Here is a 17,138-nt window from a genome sequence, read left to right on the forward strand (position 1 = left end):
GTTAAATAAAAATTTAAATAATAGCAGCTGAGTTTCTTAAGCAGCACAAAATCTGGATAATAAATGCCATTGAATTAGTTAAGATAATAGCTAATTATTATCTAGCTGCTTTGACCCTAAAAATCTGAAATATTAGTGGGTTATCACAAAAGACATTTATATCTCAGTTAAAGTTCAGGGAGAAATGGAGAGCAAGAACTCCATACAGTCATTCAGGGACCCAGGCTTGGTCTGGATCCAGGCTTTGTCATCAACTACTAGCTCCCAAAGTTGCCCTAAGGGTATACATCCTGCCAGTAGATGGAGCCAGAGGGGATTCAAAGATCACATTCCACCTGCCCTAACTCAGTACTATAGTCACACCTAAATGCAAGGAAAGCTAGAAAGCATGGTCTAACTATGTGCCAAAGCTGGAAGAAAACTAGCTTGGTGGACTGCAAGCCAGTTTCAAACTACAAATGCACTCTTAACTCCCATCCAAAGAAAAAAAGAAACATAAAAAAGTAATATTCTCTTTTGGCAGGGCAATTTAGTCTGGCTTTTCCAAAAGTTCCAATTTTCCAAGCCACTCAAACCCCAATTCTTATTCTTCTATCGTAAGTCATATGTCCATTCATATAGCAATCAATAAAAGAGGTGTCATAAAATAGCCCTGGCTGGGGTGGCTCAGTGGATTGAGTGCCAGCCTGTGAAGCAAAGGGTCACTAGTTCAATTACCACTGATGAGGGCACATGCCTAGGTTCTGGGCCAGGTCCCCAGTTGGGGGCATGTGAGAAGCAACCACACATCATTTTTCTCTCCCTCTCTTTCTCCCTCCCTTCCCTTCTCTCTAAAATTAAATAAAATCTTTAAAAAAAAGAGGTATCATAAAATATGGAAATAAAAGGCAGAGCCAGAAAACTTATGCAATTTAGTGCTCAGAAGTTTGTGAGCCAACTTAATTTGCAAATCCACAGTCTGTGCTTCTGGAGAGGAGAAGAAGGGGTAGTTCACAATCCGCAAACCAATTTGTGTTGTTTCTGCAACACTGCAAAAGTACGACTCATGAATATGCTAATAAAATTGCAATGAGAGTTTTGGCACTATTTCATCACCTCAACTAGATTAGAGAATAATAACACTATGAGTTTACATGACTTCAGAAACTGCTGTGGTAGTAGAAAAAAATTAAATCTGCGATGTTTATAATGTAACAAAAATTACAACCATGCTACAGTCAAATAATGATAATTATTTTACATGTAAGTAATAGTTTGCTGCACACACACAGTAATTCACTACTAAGGCTATTCACTGCTTTTGATGTTTCTGTTTTCTGGTGTTAATGTAAGTAAAGTAGGCACATGCTTACTTTCAAAGATAGAATAGAGATAAAAATGGCAATATTGGGAGAAAAAAAATTTTGTAAAGTAAGAATCTCCTTTAGAATCCTTTAGCACTTTTTTTGGTCATTAATTAGGGTTCTAAAAACAGAAAAGGACACAGAAAAATCTATTTTTACCTTTATATGCCAGTTACTAATATAATAGTCAAGTTATGTCCTAGGATTGTCCTGTGCATTCAAGCCTATTTAAGAGTTCATAAATGCATTGTTTTAAGGTAATGACCTATTCAACAGGTAGGAAATCATATAAAGGCCAAAAGATTGGAAATTAACTGAAAAGTCTTCAACAACGTCATTAAGTAGCCTAAGCCACAAAGAAGTGTCTGAGCATTTTTTCCAAATGGCATCCAGAGTGAACTTGATAGTTCAGCCGAGCTGACTCCTCTGAAATATCAAAAATATACTTGGCCCCCAATTTTCCAGTGGATGTTCTCATTAGGACCTACAAGAAGTAAAAGAAGATATGGGAAATTAAAATCCATAGGCTCCAGGATTTGGAATCCTCTCTGATCCCTAAGGGACAAGGATGCTGCTGGGCCCATAAACTCAGACAAAGCTGCTGATTTTTCTCATCATGTTCACGGGCTCATTATAAGAAAGAAAATTGGGATTTTTCTTACATTTGTCTAATCAAGAAAAAAGAAAAATTTTTTCCAGATTAGTGAGTAGTGACCTTCTTTGTTAAGAGATATGTAAAGGCTGAATACTTTCATACACATTATCTCAAATAATGTCATCTGTCCCTCAGTAAAAGGTTAAGCATCCACAAATTATATATAAGATAATTATCCCAAAATGATGAAATCATAAGGCTATTAATGTAGATCCACCATCCTTCTGGTGTGTCCATTCATTTTATAATTTTTAAAAAATTGTGGCCAACTCTACTTAAACTTTCAGAGTATCCCTGACCTAGAATGCCTTCACTTTAAGGGCAATTAGATACTGTTAAATAAAGTAAATTATTTTTCTTATAAAGTTCATTGAGATCCAAGAAGAGAAAATAATTCACTCTAACTCTACATAAATAGCACTTTACACATTTGGGCTTCTGTGTACTTATATTTGTGTGTGTATGTATATATGTGCACACAGAGACACACACAATCATAGCAGACAAAGGAAACAGCCAAATTGAAAATTATCATTGAGTTAGTATGCATTGTGAATTCTGTGTTTCTTGGGTCCCAAACACACATCTGATGGCCTTTGGTGACATGGTGTAATAAATAAGCTCTAGGTTGGGACTTGAGTTCTTGCTGTCTTTTTTTTAATGTGATAAAGAATAACTCAGTAATGTCAAAAATCCCTTCCAGCTCTAAAATTCTGACTCTCTGCCTTTGCTTTGAAAATCTGGCCCCCCTGGCCATTACACATCTCCTTGGATTTATTTTGCATAACTGTAAAACTATCTTATATGTGTCTATCACATAGGGATAATCTAGGAACATAAGTATTCCTGTTACATTTGTCTATCTGAAATATTTGGGTAAATATTAGATTAACTCAGGAAGCCTATAAACTAGATAAAAAGACATTAGGAAAAAAATTAAAAACATAGTACCAGAAAGGATCACTTCTATATAGATTTATTTTTCCTTGTTCCTTTTTAGTCCTTTCCAGAATCATTTTATCGGACCAAAGCTTTCTATGGCTTGATATCAAAAGTGACTTCAAGCATCATCCTGTACACCAAAAGGTTGCGGGTTCAATCCCCAGTTGGTGCACATACAGGAGGCAGCCAATTATTGTTTCTCTCTCACACCAATGTTTCTCTGTCTCACTCTCTCTCTCTCTTTCTCTCTCTCTCTCTCTCCCTGCCTCCCCTTCCTTTCTCTCTAAAATTAATAAACATCCTCAGGTGAGGATAAAAAATCATTTGAAGAAATAAAGATAGAAAATTTAAACTTCAAAAACTACTGAAGGTAAAAGAGTAGTCGGAATGGAAAACAAAGTAGAAAAGTTCAGCCATATAAAAGAGTAGGATTTTTTAAATTGATATACCTACAAAGCAAACTAAAGGATTCATTAAAAAGTGAAGAACTTTTAGTTCTCACTGGATCATAAATAAGTAGCAGACTTTTATTCTAATTAGTAACTCTTTCTGAAAAACAGAGACTGTAAATGTAATTCGATACAATATGCCCACCTAGAATATTTATACTATGTTATAGTGGTTAGACGCTTTTGGTGTGAACCCCTTTGAGAATATAATGAAAACTATGGAGCTTCTCTCTAGAAAAATACACAGGCATACAATTTTGTATATAAATTCAGGACCCTACTAGGCCATGGACCACGGGTTAATAACTCCTGATTTATAATGTTAGTACTGTTTATAAAGTACCATGCATGGCTCTTGGATCAGAAGAGTCTGAATTTGTAGGGTTATTTACATACATTTGCATTCTCTATTTAATCTGTTCTACCTCTATGTCTGTAAGATAAATTATTTAGTCTAACCTACTACAAAATCAATATCAGTGACATGATATAGATAAGATCTTTTAGCAGATTTTTAAGCCAATCAATTTAATCACATCTCATAACCAAGGCATAGTTAGGAACACCCTGGCTGCAATGTAAACTACTGCCCAATGGGCTTTCACAGGGTGAAGCCAGGCACAACCTAACTTGGTATTACCATAAAAATGACACAGTTCCTTCCTAATGTTGCCTGTACCCCATGCAGCCCTAGAACGTGATCAAACTGTGGCTGGTAGTTTATTTACTAAACATCAAAGCTATTCTTTCATTATCTTCAGAATGTAATGGTTATTTTATGAAGACTCATTAAATTTAATGAGATACAGTCATGTTTATGGCTACTCCATAAAAGGAGTGGGATGTGGGGAACCTGTCTTCAAACGACTCTTGCTTCTGTGGAGTACCAAAAATCAAAAGTCAGCCATCACACTACTCAGAGCAAGGTGCTTCAGAATTCAGAAGTCATTCCCAAGAATCACAGTGGATGAGGATCGTTATGTCCATTGTACTTATAACAACATGGCCTTATTAACAATAACAGCAAACTCGTTGAAGGGAACAAGGTTGTGAAAAAAGAACTTCGTGCGATACCGCCATTTCATCTGCTTTTGGTTTCTCTGCCTTTCAACAGCAAAATGCTGAGACAGAGCATTCAGAGGTTCACAACCTCTGTGGTCTGAAAAAGCCACTATGAGGAGGGCCCAGGGAAGAATTTGCCGTTTACAGTGGAAAGGAAGTAGTTGTTACTAACTATGAAGACTTTGTACTTGGATTTGGATTTGCCACACCTTTCTTTATAGTAAGACACCAAATGCTTAAAACATAGAGATATTTTAGTTAATCCGTAAAACAGATATGAAGAGGAGCATTTTAAGAGGTGCAGTCTCTTTAAAAAGTGGATCAAACTGTTGAACTCAACAAATGAAATGTGTTTGTGAAAAAACTTATGGCATAAAAAAGCAATAACAGCAAACTCATACAATGTAATATTATTCATCCATAAAAAAGAAAGAAATCCTGCCATTTTGAACAACATGGATAGAACTTAAGGTCATTATGCTAAGTGAGATAAGTTAGATAGACAAAGACAAATAGTGTATGATCTTATTTATATGTAGAATCTAAAAGAGCCAAACTGAAGCAAAGAGTAGATTGGTGGTTTAGGGGGGAAAGTGGGGGAAGTGGGGGAAATAGAGAGATATTGGTTAAAGGGTACAAACTTTCAGTTATAAGATGAGTAAATTCTGGGATCTAATGTACAGGATGGTGACTACAACTAACAACACTGCATTGTTTACTTGAAAGTAGCTGAGAGAGTAAATTTTAAAGGTTCTCACCATAAGAACAACAAAAAATGGAAATTATGTGAGGTGAAGGATAGGTTAACTAATCCTATTGTGGTAATCATTTCAGAATACATACATGTTTAAAATCATCACAATGTATACCTAAAATTTACACAATGTTATGTGTCAATTATATCTCAACAAAGTTGGAAAAGATAAAACAGTGATAGTCATAGCAATAATAACATCAATGACAATAGGTTCCAATTATTGTGTCCTAACTTCCTGTCAAGCAGTATTGCGACCACATTACATATTATCTCAATTTATTTATGCCATGTTATAGAGCCAGCAGATGCTACATTTCCATGTGCAATCTGGACCCTGGGTACAATTTAAATATTGTAAAATGGGACATGGTACATGGCTACAGTACAAAGCCCCATAGGAAAGGCAAAATTCCTTCAGCCTTATATCCTAAATTAGACCAACAGAAAAATCTAAGAAGGAAATCCAGACCCACTCTTAGGGGAGAGTTCTACCTTGCAATTTTATGATCAGATCTCACAGTTGAAGCATGTTGTCTTAGAGGCATTCAGCCTGCCAAGTGTGACCAAGAGTTGAAAAGTAGGGGCCAAGAACCACTTAAGTAGTGTCTGAATACATAGAATTTGGAGGTAAGATTTGCTGCTTCTGTGGTCCATCAGGTTGGAGCTGAAATCTTTAGCTGTCAGCAGTGAGTGGGAGATCATAAATTTTATATGGCAGCCTTTATATTGAATTTTCCATATTATCGTATTCAATTTATGAGAACTGGATTCCATGTTAGAAACCATGATAATTCCAGATTCTGAGAGATAGGTATACTCATTACATTATCTTAATTTTGTCATTAATAAAGAAAAAAAGAAAATTCCCTGGGCCCTGAAATTGTTATTTGTCTGACTGACCTTGCTTGTCTTCTCTTAAATATTCTTTTTTAATGCTGTCTCAGAGGGTGTCCAACTTTTCAGGCATTCAAAGAAGGGCAAAGCTATTTGGAAGGCAGAACAGGGAAATTCCATTACTCTCTGAGCCCAGATTCATTCCACTGAAAAATCTTCCACTGTGTATAATAAATATTGAGCATCTTGAAAATAGAAATATATCTATTTTTGTTTCTAAATATAATTCTAAATATAAGCTTATAAGAAGATGTCCCTACGATCTGTGGCCCAGAAGTATCCCAGCAATTTGCATTTCAGAGGCCAGGCAGAAAAATAACCTGGGTAAAGAAAGACTAGAAGAGAACATGTACTTTCCCTTTAAAACATTTAGTCTAGCCTACATGGGGAAAGCAGGTTAATAACAAAATGAAACAACTAGAAAACAATACAGTGCTGAAGTATAGAATCTGAATAACAAATTGTCCCAGTTACTAGAAAAAGGAAAAGGAAAAGTACTCCTAAATAGGATATTTATTTGAAAATCTCTAACTATTTGTAAGTCACATTGAAAGTTACCTCTTGTCAGGGTTTTGCTCTGGGGAATCTCTCACGAGCTAATGTGATGTGATTGACAGTCTGCCAGTCAATTTACTAGGAAAGAGGCTTCTATCTAGGAACTACAGTGTCTCATAAGAAATTTTCTCACAAATCTTTTCCTTCAGGAGCCATAAGGAATTCTTCAGTAAAGTGCTTTTCCGGGGCATGAATAGGCACGCTGTAACCTGCTCTTACATCTCACTTAAGTTGCCAGAAAGTAGTTCCTGATTGGGGAGACCAGGCAGGCCATTTACATCTGGTAGTGTTTACTCTTATTCACACTATGGGCCTAGTTTAATTAAACACCACTAATTTATCATTATAAATAAGTGTTGAGACACTTGTTAAAGTGTTATGTGAGGTAAGCACAAAAGTTCACTGTTTTTAGGCCCTCTCCTTCTATCATGTCAAGCTGTGTGAATGACAATAGCTGCAAATTAAGGTAAGAAAGTGTCTATACTTTCGAAATGTGTAATGTGTTTCATGAAGACAGCATAGTGCAACAGTTAACTTTAGAGGCTGAGTTTGGATCCAGACTAACACCTCTGTTAATCTTAGTGAAGTAAGTAAACTCTCTGAGCCTCAGTGTCTTATGTGTAAAGTGGGGATCACAATAATAATACTGACTTCACAGGGTCATTGAGAGAATTATAGTAGATGATGTAAAGTATGTGAAGCTGTGTAAAATATGTTACACAATGCCTGGTACATAGTAAGCACCCAATAAATAACAAATATTAAAATTTGGGAGAAAAACTTAAAAATTATAATTCCAAAAGTTACTTTCAGCATTCCAAGAAATGAACTACAATCTCTAAGGAAACTATAAACGGTAAGGTAAGCTTTCTATGCTTATTTAGATGAAAGTGAGTGTAAGTTTATTTCTGTTTTAATGCAGTAATTTAATTAACCTTTGCCAATATTAAAATGACCTTGAATTGGTCTTGTGTCCTCAAACGCTTCATGTTGTTGACTTTAAACAGGCTTTTCGGGATGGTCAGAAATAGCATCTGGTGAAATGGGCAAAAGGTCAAATTCATTTACTTTGTAATAAATAGCAAATATATTTTGCATTAGCAGCTTACAAATAAGAAGAAATGCATAAATTCACTTGTCAGAGCAAGAAGGTAAGGTATTACATAAAGAATTTAGAATAAATCAGAAAATTCCAAAAAAGATCCAACATTGATTTTTGATCTCATGCCACTTATTTTATACCAAGAAGTGATTAAATTATTCATTTTTATAAACTAAAGAAATGCATTGCCAACTAACATTAAAATGAAGTAAAGATGAATCTAATTAAACAACACTGATTTATCATCATAAACATTCCTGTCTCAGGCAGAGAAATCACTGAGCTAGAGTGAAAGGGAAAAGATAAATGTAGCTTGTGAAATGTCAGAACTGTACGACTGTATGATTTCTAAAACTCTTTCTTGTGTTATAAATGTTTATGCTTCAAAAACCAAAACTCTAATGATATCTCCCACTTTATCCACATACTTTAAGATTAATAACTCAAAAATAGCCTATTCTACCAACAGAACTACATTGGGAAGATTAGTTTCCAAAGAGAATCCCAACCATGAATAATATTATATTATTTAACCAAAATCAGCAAATAATGCAACTACATCTGTATCTTAACAAAATATCAGTGGGTCTTTTTATAAGACTATCCTTATAGCAGGTTTCTTTCCATTCATGTGACTCCAAGCTGAATTTCATGGGTATGTAGCAATCATTATTACTCTTGTTACAGCAGAAGTAACTGTATATTTTTATTTACATTCATTAATTTAATATCCATTTCCATTTCAAAAGGGCACCAAAGAGAGGGCATGAAACCATTCAAATACATGTGTGCAGTCCAGAGTCTTTTTTGAAATGAAATCAAGTTCAAACAGCTACCTGTCCAACATTGTTAAGAAAGACTTGTAAAGCATCTCCTTTCTGAAAATATATCCAGCTTCTCCCCCTTCCTTGTACTAATTGTTAAGCTATTTAGTCAATGTTTGGCTTCTGTGCACAGTTGCCCACATTATGCAGGCACACTTCATGCCTGGAGCGATCATGTAGGGCCATCACTCCAGCTTATATTCCTCTGAGCACAAGTGTTTACCTCTGCAGCAGTCTCATTCAGTTATTATTTATATCAGTTATCAGTTACAAACTGATCATTCCAATCCCTCAGTTATTAATTTTTTTATTACACCTCAGATCATGCCCCATTTTTCAAGTGCGTGTCAGAGCCTAAATCGTTTCTTTCTGCAAAAACTCAAGCCATAAAAGCCAACTATTTGTAATATATTATCATTTGTAATGTCCTAATTATTTTTACATAATCAATAACATCAAGTCCCTTTTCTTGGGCACTTTCTGTTTATTTACATTTTATTCTACACATGTCAGTTTCCATCAAGAGCAAAACCAATTTCCTTGTCCTGCATCTGCTCTCAAGACAACCTGAATTCACCATAAATCTATTTGTGTTCACTTCCTAGTTAGACCCAGTCGGTTATGTTGATATAATCCTGGGGCTAAACACATCTTGCTCTGCAAAACAAGACCTAAGATAACTCAGAATGCTACCCAGATGATGACCATGGTGACCAGAGGTACCATTTTATTCCATTGTTGTTATTTTTTCAGAGGTCTCTGTTTATGATGTGATGCATTTGGGCCTGAGCACATTAGCTGCATTATTCATTGGGTACATTTGTCAGAACATGCATGTGTATAAAGAACTAATGATCCATATTAAATTAATGGCGCTATAAAAAAGAAAAATACTCCATACAAGCAGCTATGTCAGAAACTACAGACTTTGATAAACCATAGAAAGGACCTAATCAGATGAAGCATTGGACTGTTCTATCTCTAAAATTACATTTCTAGAAATATACTTGTACACAATGTTGGTTTTATTAAAACAAATTAATTCAGTCATTAAGGAATCATAAGGCAAGTGTCTCATAAGTCAGGACCTCCAGTGTAACAAATTGATTAAATGACTGTGTAATAGTCTCTTTAAACAAATCTAGTGTAACAAGTTAATAGATCTGCTCAATTACCATGCTGGGGTGATGAGGATGTGGGCGACTCTCTCATTAAATCCGAGAGATTGTTCTTAGTTTTTTCCCCCTTTTCTCTCTATTTTTCTGAAAGGGCTGTGTTTTGTTTTGGATTTGAGGTTTATTTTCGGGCCTCTGGAAATTGATTCTTTTCATGGCAATTAAAAATAAAAACTAAATTTGATGCTGCTGACTTAACCAGTGGATTTGTCAGCTGCGGTTGCAGACGGCACTCTCCCCACCCATCGCCTCAAACGAAGGCGTGGGCTGAAGGAATGACTGAAGGGATATCGACACCACCACCCCCCGCACTTAAGGCTGGTAACGCAAAATAGGGCAGTCCCTCTGAGATTAAACTAGAGCTTTTTTCCCCTAGTTGAGCCAAAGTTATAGTAAAGCATTATAACCAGATAACCAGGCTGCCCGGGGGAGGGAAGGAGAAAGGGCACCCTTCTTCTGACTGGAGGGCGAAAGGAGACGTCTTCACTATTTAGCCGTGGTCTGATTTCAACAGAAAATCTGCCTCGCACCACCTCCATCCTCACCCCCCAGGCTTCAACATTTGAGAGGTAAATTTGCCAGCAAGTCCCAGGCCTTCGTGGGCCTCCTTCATCCTTCTCAATCTTTCGACAGAGAGAACATCTCGCAAAATACTGCAGGTGGGGCAGGGCTCCCGTTCCGCCTAGTAAGGACTGAGAAGTGGCCTCCATTGGAGTAGAGTGGGGGAAGAGGGAGGGAGAGAGGAAGAGGGGGGGAGAGAATGGTTTCAACCATAAAGCTTTCGTTGACATAACACTGTGAAAGCTGAAATATTGGAACTGAAAGATGGAGGCCAGATACAGAGGAGCTCTGGAAGGAAGCTTTCCCTCTGCCAGCTCCGAAGCTGGTTCTGGGGTTAGGACAGAGCGGAGTAACTTCGAGCCTCTAGCCTTTTCGGAACTGTTGATGCCCGTGACACCCTCTAGCCAAAGGCCCTGGGAGAAAAATCTATTACCCTACTGCCATTTTGTTAAGTGTTTGCTCCTGCGATGTGACCCTGCCACTTTATCTGTTGGTTTTTATTTTCTGAGTGCATGTTGCCCATATGTTACTCTAATAGTTGCTATAATTCTTGAGCAATGGGGCTCGTATTTTACAGAGCTGAATTAAAAAGAATGCACTTTAATAAAAACCTGAGCAATACGCTAATGGCCTGACATTGATGTATTTGCATAGAGATGAATTATACAAGCCTGCTTGACGCGACTTTTAATAAATGATTGAGGAGGTTATTATAGGGATGCACTTCGGTGTGTGTTAACAGGTTATTTTAGTGCATCTGTAGCCAAAACTGGGAGCAATACAGTCCTGCATACAGTTGCAGGTACTTTTTTGTCTCCTATCTTGTGTCATTTATTGGGACTGCTTCGTCCCCATACTAAGGTCGCAAACTACATTTTATTAACCATTAGTAACGTTCACTGAGAATGGAATGCGGAAATAAAAAAGAAATATGAAACCTCCCCCTCCCCCCAAACACTCCTACCCCCATTAGCCATCAAGGTAGTCAATAATGAGCGTCCGATACAAGGAGCCCTCACTTCGGAAGTCACAGGCTGGCTACGTTCCACGAGAACCAGGCAGGAAACGAGGCCGTTCTCCCGGGAACGCAGGGCGAACTGCTGGTAAGCAGGGACCCCGAGAAACCGCCCAGTGAGAAACTGTCAGCGGACGTGGATGACTCAGGAAACAGCCCTGCGGGGTCTGGGAGCGCACGCCCCCGTGCTCACACGTGCCCAGAGATGCCAGAGCTCGCTCTTTCGGCATCCAAGAGGACACATTCAGATACCTGTTTGCATGTGCATCCTTTTGTCCTGTTTGACTTTCTTTACACCAGATGCAGTCATTAATACCTAGTAAAATATAAATAAACCACATAAAGTTTATTTGTAACTGAAGGTGGCGTTACCTTCCCCCACCCTCCACCACCCCCCTCCTTAGAAAGGCAGCCAAACGCGCTTGTTTCCCGGGTTTCCGAGCGTGGGACGCGGACAGCGTGCGGCCCGCAGCACCCGAGCTTTGCGGTCAGTGCGCAGCCACAGCGCCCGCCCTTCCATCCGCACCCGGCAGCCTCCTCCGGGGTCGGGGGCCTAGGTGCCAACCTTTTCCTCAGGCGGGCAAAGACAGTGGAGGCGGAAAGGTCCGCACTCCGAGTCTAGTGGGGTGGGGGCAGAACAAAGGTTGGATGGGCGGGAGTAGGACGCCAGGGACCGCGGCACGCCCTCGCCGCCCTCGTTTTCGGGCAGCCTCACCTCGCCCTTCAGCTAGGGGTACTTGCTCTCCCGAACACCATTTGCGCCCGGCCGGGGGTCCTGTCCCCTGGCGCCTTGCCAGGGTGCGGGGCGTCCCCGCAGAGAGACACCCGCAGCGCGACACACGCCGCCTCGGCTTCTCAGCCTCTGCCCAAACAGATGTTTTTGTCCCTAGCGGAGATCTGTAACTGATGTTCAGGACAGCTGGTGGACGGCTCCGGCAGCCTGTATCTGTTCTAGAACATACCTGAAGGGAGCTTCGGGGGAAGGGGGCGAGGTGGGACCAGGAGCTAGAATCTGGTGTGTGGGCTGTGTGCGGATACAAGTACACATGTGAGCACGCACTTCTCTAAGTGTATCATTTAACACCCCCCCGCCTTTTTTTCAATGGTGATGTTCGGCATAGCTGTGTTTGCCTTTACGGTTTCATCATAATAACCTAGCAAGGGAGAGAGTAGAGGGAAAACTACTCCGCGGAAGCCAGCGCAGTGGCTCAGCGGACTGGTGCCAAGGAGCTCAGAGAAGAGGACCCATCCTTGTCTAGGAATTAGGAGACGGCGAGCCGGCCTCCGCGGTCACTGCAATGCAGCTCTGCCACCGGGGAGACCCAACAGAATACTCCCTTCCCAGCGGCGGGCAGAGGCGAAGGAGCAGCACGCTGGCCACGTCAGAGTCGCAAATTATCCCCCAGCCAGGGGAAGAAATCGTGAGGCCCTGTGCTCTCCAACCGGGGCGCGCGTGGGCGTCGGAGGTTCCGCCCGGCCTCCAGGGGGCGCGCTGGACCTCGGTGGGCACAGCCCGGGCCTGGAGCCCGGGCGCCGGAGCACCTGGCCCGGCTTCAGGGGGTCGCGCCCGGGCTGCAGTGGGCCTCACGGTCAACCGCGGGCCTCCGAAGCTCAGTCTGTGACCTCGAAGCTCAGGCTAAAATTCGAGGAGATGAGGAGGGAACGCGGGGCGGGCTATGCTCCACTCTGCCCTGGACACTCGTGTTTAATTTCTCAGCGAAAACGCGCCGTCACTTCCCATCAGGGTTGGCGGACAGCTTTGAAGACCTTCCTTCGAGGGGCGATGGCAGGGGCTTCTTGAGCCTTCAGCTTTCTAGGAGGGATGCAGTCCTAGGGTGAGGAGCCCGCCTGACCCCGCCCCAGTGGCAACAGCCAATGGAGCCTACAGGCCCCCACTGGGCTTGTGCCCAGCGAACCCGGCAGAGGCCACGGCGCCCGCCGTGGGCCTGGAGTCTGGGGACGCAACCAGTCTCAAGAGTGAGAGAAGTGGGGCCAGACGTGGTGACCAGCGTCCTGAATCCCAAACAGACTTCGTCGGCTGGACTCAATAAGGAAATTTGCCGAAACGCAGAACCGGGACCACAGGAGGAAATAGGGTGCTCCTCACTTCGGAACTCTCGAATTTCCTTGTCATCCCTCAAAGAAAATGGAGAACGTGGTAGGGAAAGTATGATCGTGTGCAGAGATGAGTTTCTTGAGCCTCGCTGTCCAGGGACAGGATTTTAGCTCAGTCCAAACCGTGGGAGGGTCGCACAGGAGAGAACGGGAAAGGAGGGGTGTATAAAGCAGGGGACAGCTGAACAGCCCTTTCCCTGCTCTAGAGGGACCTTCTGTTCCTCTGTGGGTGGGCGCGCCCCCTGGGCAGGTGCCACGTGCGAGGCAGGTGTCCGCAGAGGCGCCGCCCTGTGGGCTTAAAGCTAAACTGTCAATAAGCTAGAAAACAGACCCATTCTGTGGGTTCTAATGGCTTCAGTCTCGGCCTCGTCCACGCAGGAATTATCACCCTGAAACCCTACAGACGACGGTCTTGGCCTCCTGTCCCCATTCGCAGGCCCTAGAGCCCAGGACTCGGACTTTGCCAGCTGGAGAGAGGAGAGAGGACCCAGCCTGAGCCTGTACGTAGGGTTCTTCTGTGACGAGCCCCTTTCGGAGCAAAAGATTATGACTCCGGCAAACAGAGTTTCTTAACTCTTCTCCCCATTTAATCAAGATAAGTTCCAGTTTGTCTCATTGATCTTTGTGATTCAAAAAGAGCTTCAGTCGCCCCAAATCCACATCTTTTCATTCCAGGCCCTTTTTGAAACGGAAGGACCTCTGAGACTTAGCCCATCTTCAGGCCCTGCAGGGAATGCCCTCTCCCCTCACCTGGGCCGAAATTTCGGGAAGGCCAAAGCCAGGCGCAGCCTCTCCGGACATCAGCGAGGTTGTTTCAACACTGCCTGTACGTGGAGCCGCGGTGTACATGCCGCACTTGGCCCCTAGGAACAGTTGTCCCGGTTCAGGAAATCTTTCCGCACCAGATGCGAGCCTTCGCGCCCGGAGCAGGCCGAGTTCCCTCATTCTCTGCTCTTTTGCAGACTCCGCTCTTTAAAGACAGCCGCCTTTGTGCCAGCACTACAGGAGACACCGCTTCCGGGACACAGCCCTTTGAAAGGGAAGCCAGTTTTCTGCCTGGCTGAATAGGACCAGGTAAAATAAGAAAGCTCGGACTTTGGCTGTGGAACTGAGACCCGCGTGGACCACCACAACACTCCTGGGTAAAGCACACCCCGATTTTGAGGGAGCGAAGGCACAACACACGGCTGCCCTGGCCACTAAGGCACAGTGGGGTAGCTGTTGCTGTACCGAAGAAAAGGAGTTGAAAGATGAAGCCTTGACAAGTGGAAGGCCGTGTACCCTTCGGGGAAAGGGGAGGTATTGCTGGTTTTATCACCTTATTTAAGGGGACTGAGGTCCCTTATTCATTCCTCCTGCCTTCTTGGACCCTAGATTTGTTCATGCCCCTCTCTCTGGGGGTAGGGGTGGGGTGACATGTTTTTGAAACTGTGTTGGAAATAGAAGAGGTCAGTAACTGCCTTTTACAGAGACTAATTAGGAAGAGAAAACAAGACCAGGAACTTTTCCCTATTGTTCTAGGGGCAAGGAAAGGGAGTGGCCTAAAGAATCTAATTGTAAACGTGGCCAGCAGGTAAAGGGGAAGCTGACTCCAGCCCCACCACCACCTACCTGCTACAATGTCTGCAGCAGGCTTCTCAGACCTCACACAGCCTCCAACCATCTGTTCACCACAAAGGGTCTCTGAAGATGCACAGGTCGCTCCACAATGCATCCAGATTTTTTAGGTACTGAGAGTAGCATGAGACAGACATGGAGGGTGGGCAAGGGAAATGCTTCCAATTCTTAGGGATAGAATCCTATAACAGCAGGAAAACCACAGTTAAAACATGTAGCAGTTAGTTGTAGTAATTTATATCATCCCAAATTTTTGTCCCAAAGAAAATATTGCTGGAAATCTAAGTTCCATATTGCAGACTGTCTAATGGGATCAGAAAGAGACATGAATCTCAGCTGCAATGAGTATTTTAAATAGCCAATAAGTCCTTCTCTTACTTATTTATTGCTTTATGCATAATTATAACTCATGTGCCTTGGAGAGTGACACACATTACTACAAGTGATGATTATGCTGAAGATTTTATTTCAAAGTAACTATGTTGTGAGGTGATATATGAATATATTATAAACCTTTACTTGATCTTCCATTTTACCCAGAGAAAATCTTTACATTGAATTCACCCTTTTGCTACTTAAGCTGTACATAGTTATTTTTACAGGAATTTATCAGATGTTTACATATATACTCAGAATTAGAAGAGACACCTTATAGATTCGAGATCATTTCTCTGCCTCCAAGCTTGGAAAAGGGAGCTGGTTGCACTAAAGGTTTGTCATTTTCTTTAAAACCTTCACAAGAATGCAATTCATTGTATGGTGTGTGTGCGTGTGTGTGTGCGCACACAGGTGTATACACTTTAAAGAAATATTCATTGAATAACCTCTATGTGCCAGACACTGTGCAATGTCCTGGGGTTGCAACAGAAAACAAGGAGCATGTAGTCCTATGCCCTTGCAGTTTGACTGTTTGGGGTTTCAGATGCAGCTCTGCCCAAACTGTCACCCACCCTGGCCTTTCAACTCTCTCTGAGGACTGTACCAAAAGGAGAAGAGTGGGAAGAGAAGGGAGTGGGGAGAGAGGAGACGGGAGTGAGGGAAGGAGGCAGGCAGGCGAGCAGACTGTCCACCTGGAAACCATTATTATCCTTCCAAGTAGAGCATGGATGCCTGGCTGACAGAGTCACCTTAAGTACGCTGAAAGTGAGGTCCTTTGAAGTCATCAACCTCTGCCTTCCTCTCTGTCTCATGGAGATTAATAACAATGTGCTGATTTCATGTTTTCATTTGAAGTCCCTTTTCTCTTCTTAATCACCTTTATCAGAATACCTATGCAGGCAGTGAGATTGCTTCTTACACCAGAGGTAATGAAGCCCAAATCTTCAACTGTATTTGCTGTTTTTACTGATTCCATGGTGCACTGGCTTCTCTTTCCTTTTGCTGTATTGTGAGGAGTGTGCAAAAGTAGACAAGCTGGATAGAGAAGCCTTCTGCCCAACAACTTCAGTTGGCAAGTATGTAATGCCCAAGCTCACACTGGAAGGAGCAAGGTCAACAGGAGCTTTCCTCTTAATCAAGAACGAGCTCTCCTGACTTTTTTTTTTTAGGAGTTCCCTAAAACTGCCTCCCTTTCTTCCTTCATCCCAAATAGTCAATAGCAGCTCCATCACATACCACTCACGGCTTCTCTCTCCTGCCTACTTGCCCCTTGACTCTCTTGGAAACAGAGTCATGTTCCTATTTATCAAAGGAAAGGTAAAGGGGGAAATTCCAAACCCCCAGTCCTAATTCTAAATCCAGGATTTCTTCACTCCTTTGTACCTTTTTTCTTTCTCTGGGCTTTTTCCCCCCAACTTTCCCAGCATCCAACCAACTAGAGTAAAGTTGGAAGTGTGTCTGTGGCCATGTTCTGTGGGGACATAAATAATACTGTCCTGGGAAGCCAGATCCAGATTCTTTCTTTCTCTGAAATTTCTCATGGGAGAAAAACAGTATGATGTGTTTAGCCAAACTATATATCCCTAGTACAGGATACAATCATCACCTCGCACATTGGTGTGCCACTTTCTATTTTATAAAGCCCTTTTGCTTTTCAGTTTCACAACTTTGTGAGGCAGGAATTATTATTAACG

The 17,138-nt window shown here is 41.9% G+C and overlaps 1 pseudogene; it reads left to right on the plus strand.

The window, feature by feature from the left end:
* The first annotated feature begins 4,507 nt into the window (after positions 1 to 4,507).
* LOC112317659 (cytochrome c oxidase subunit 7C, mitochondrial pseudogene) lies at positions 4,508 to 4,698 on the plus strand (annotated as a pseudogene).
* Positions 4,699 to 17,138: the final 12,440 nt, after the last annotated feature.

This window comes from Desmodus rotundus, chromosome 4 (assembly GCF_022682495.2).
Source record: "Desmodus rotundus isolate HL8 chromosome 4, HLdesRot8A.1, whole genome shotgun sequence".
In the NCBI taxonomy this organism is placed as follows: Eukaryota; Metazoa; Chordata; class Mammalia; order Chiroptera; family Phyllostomidae; genus Desmodus; species Desmodus rotundus.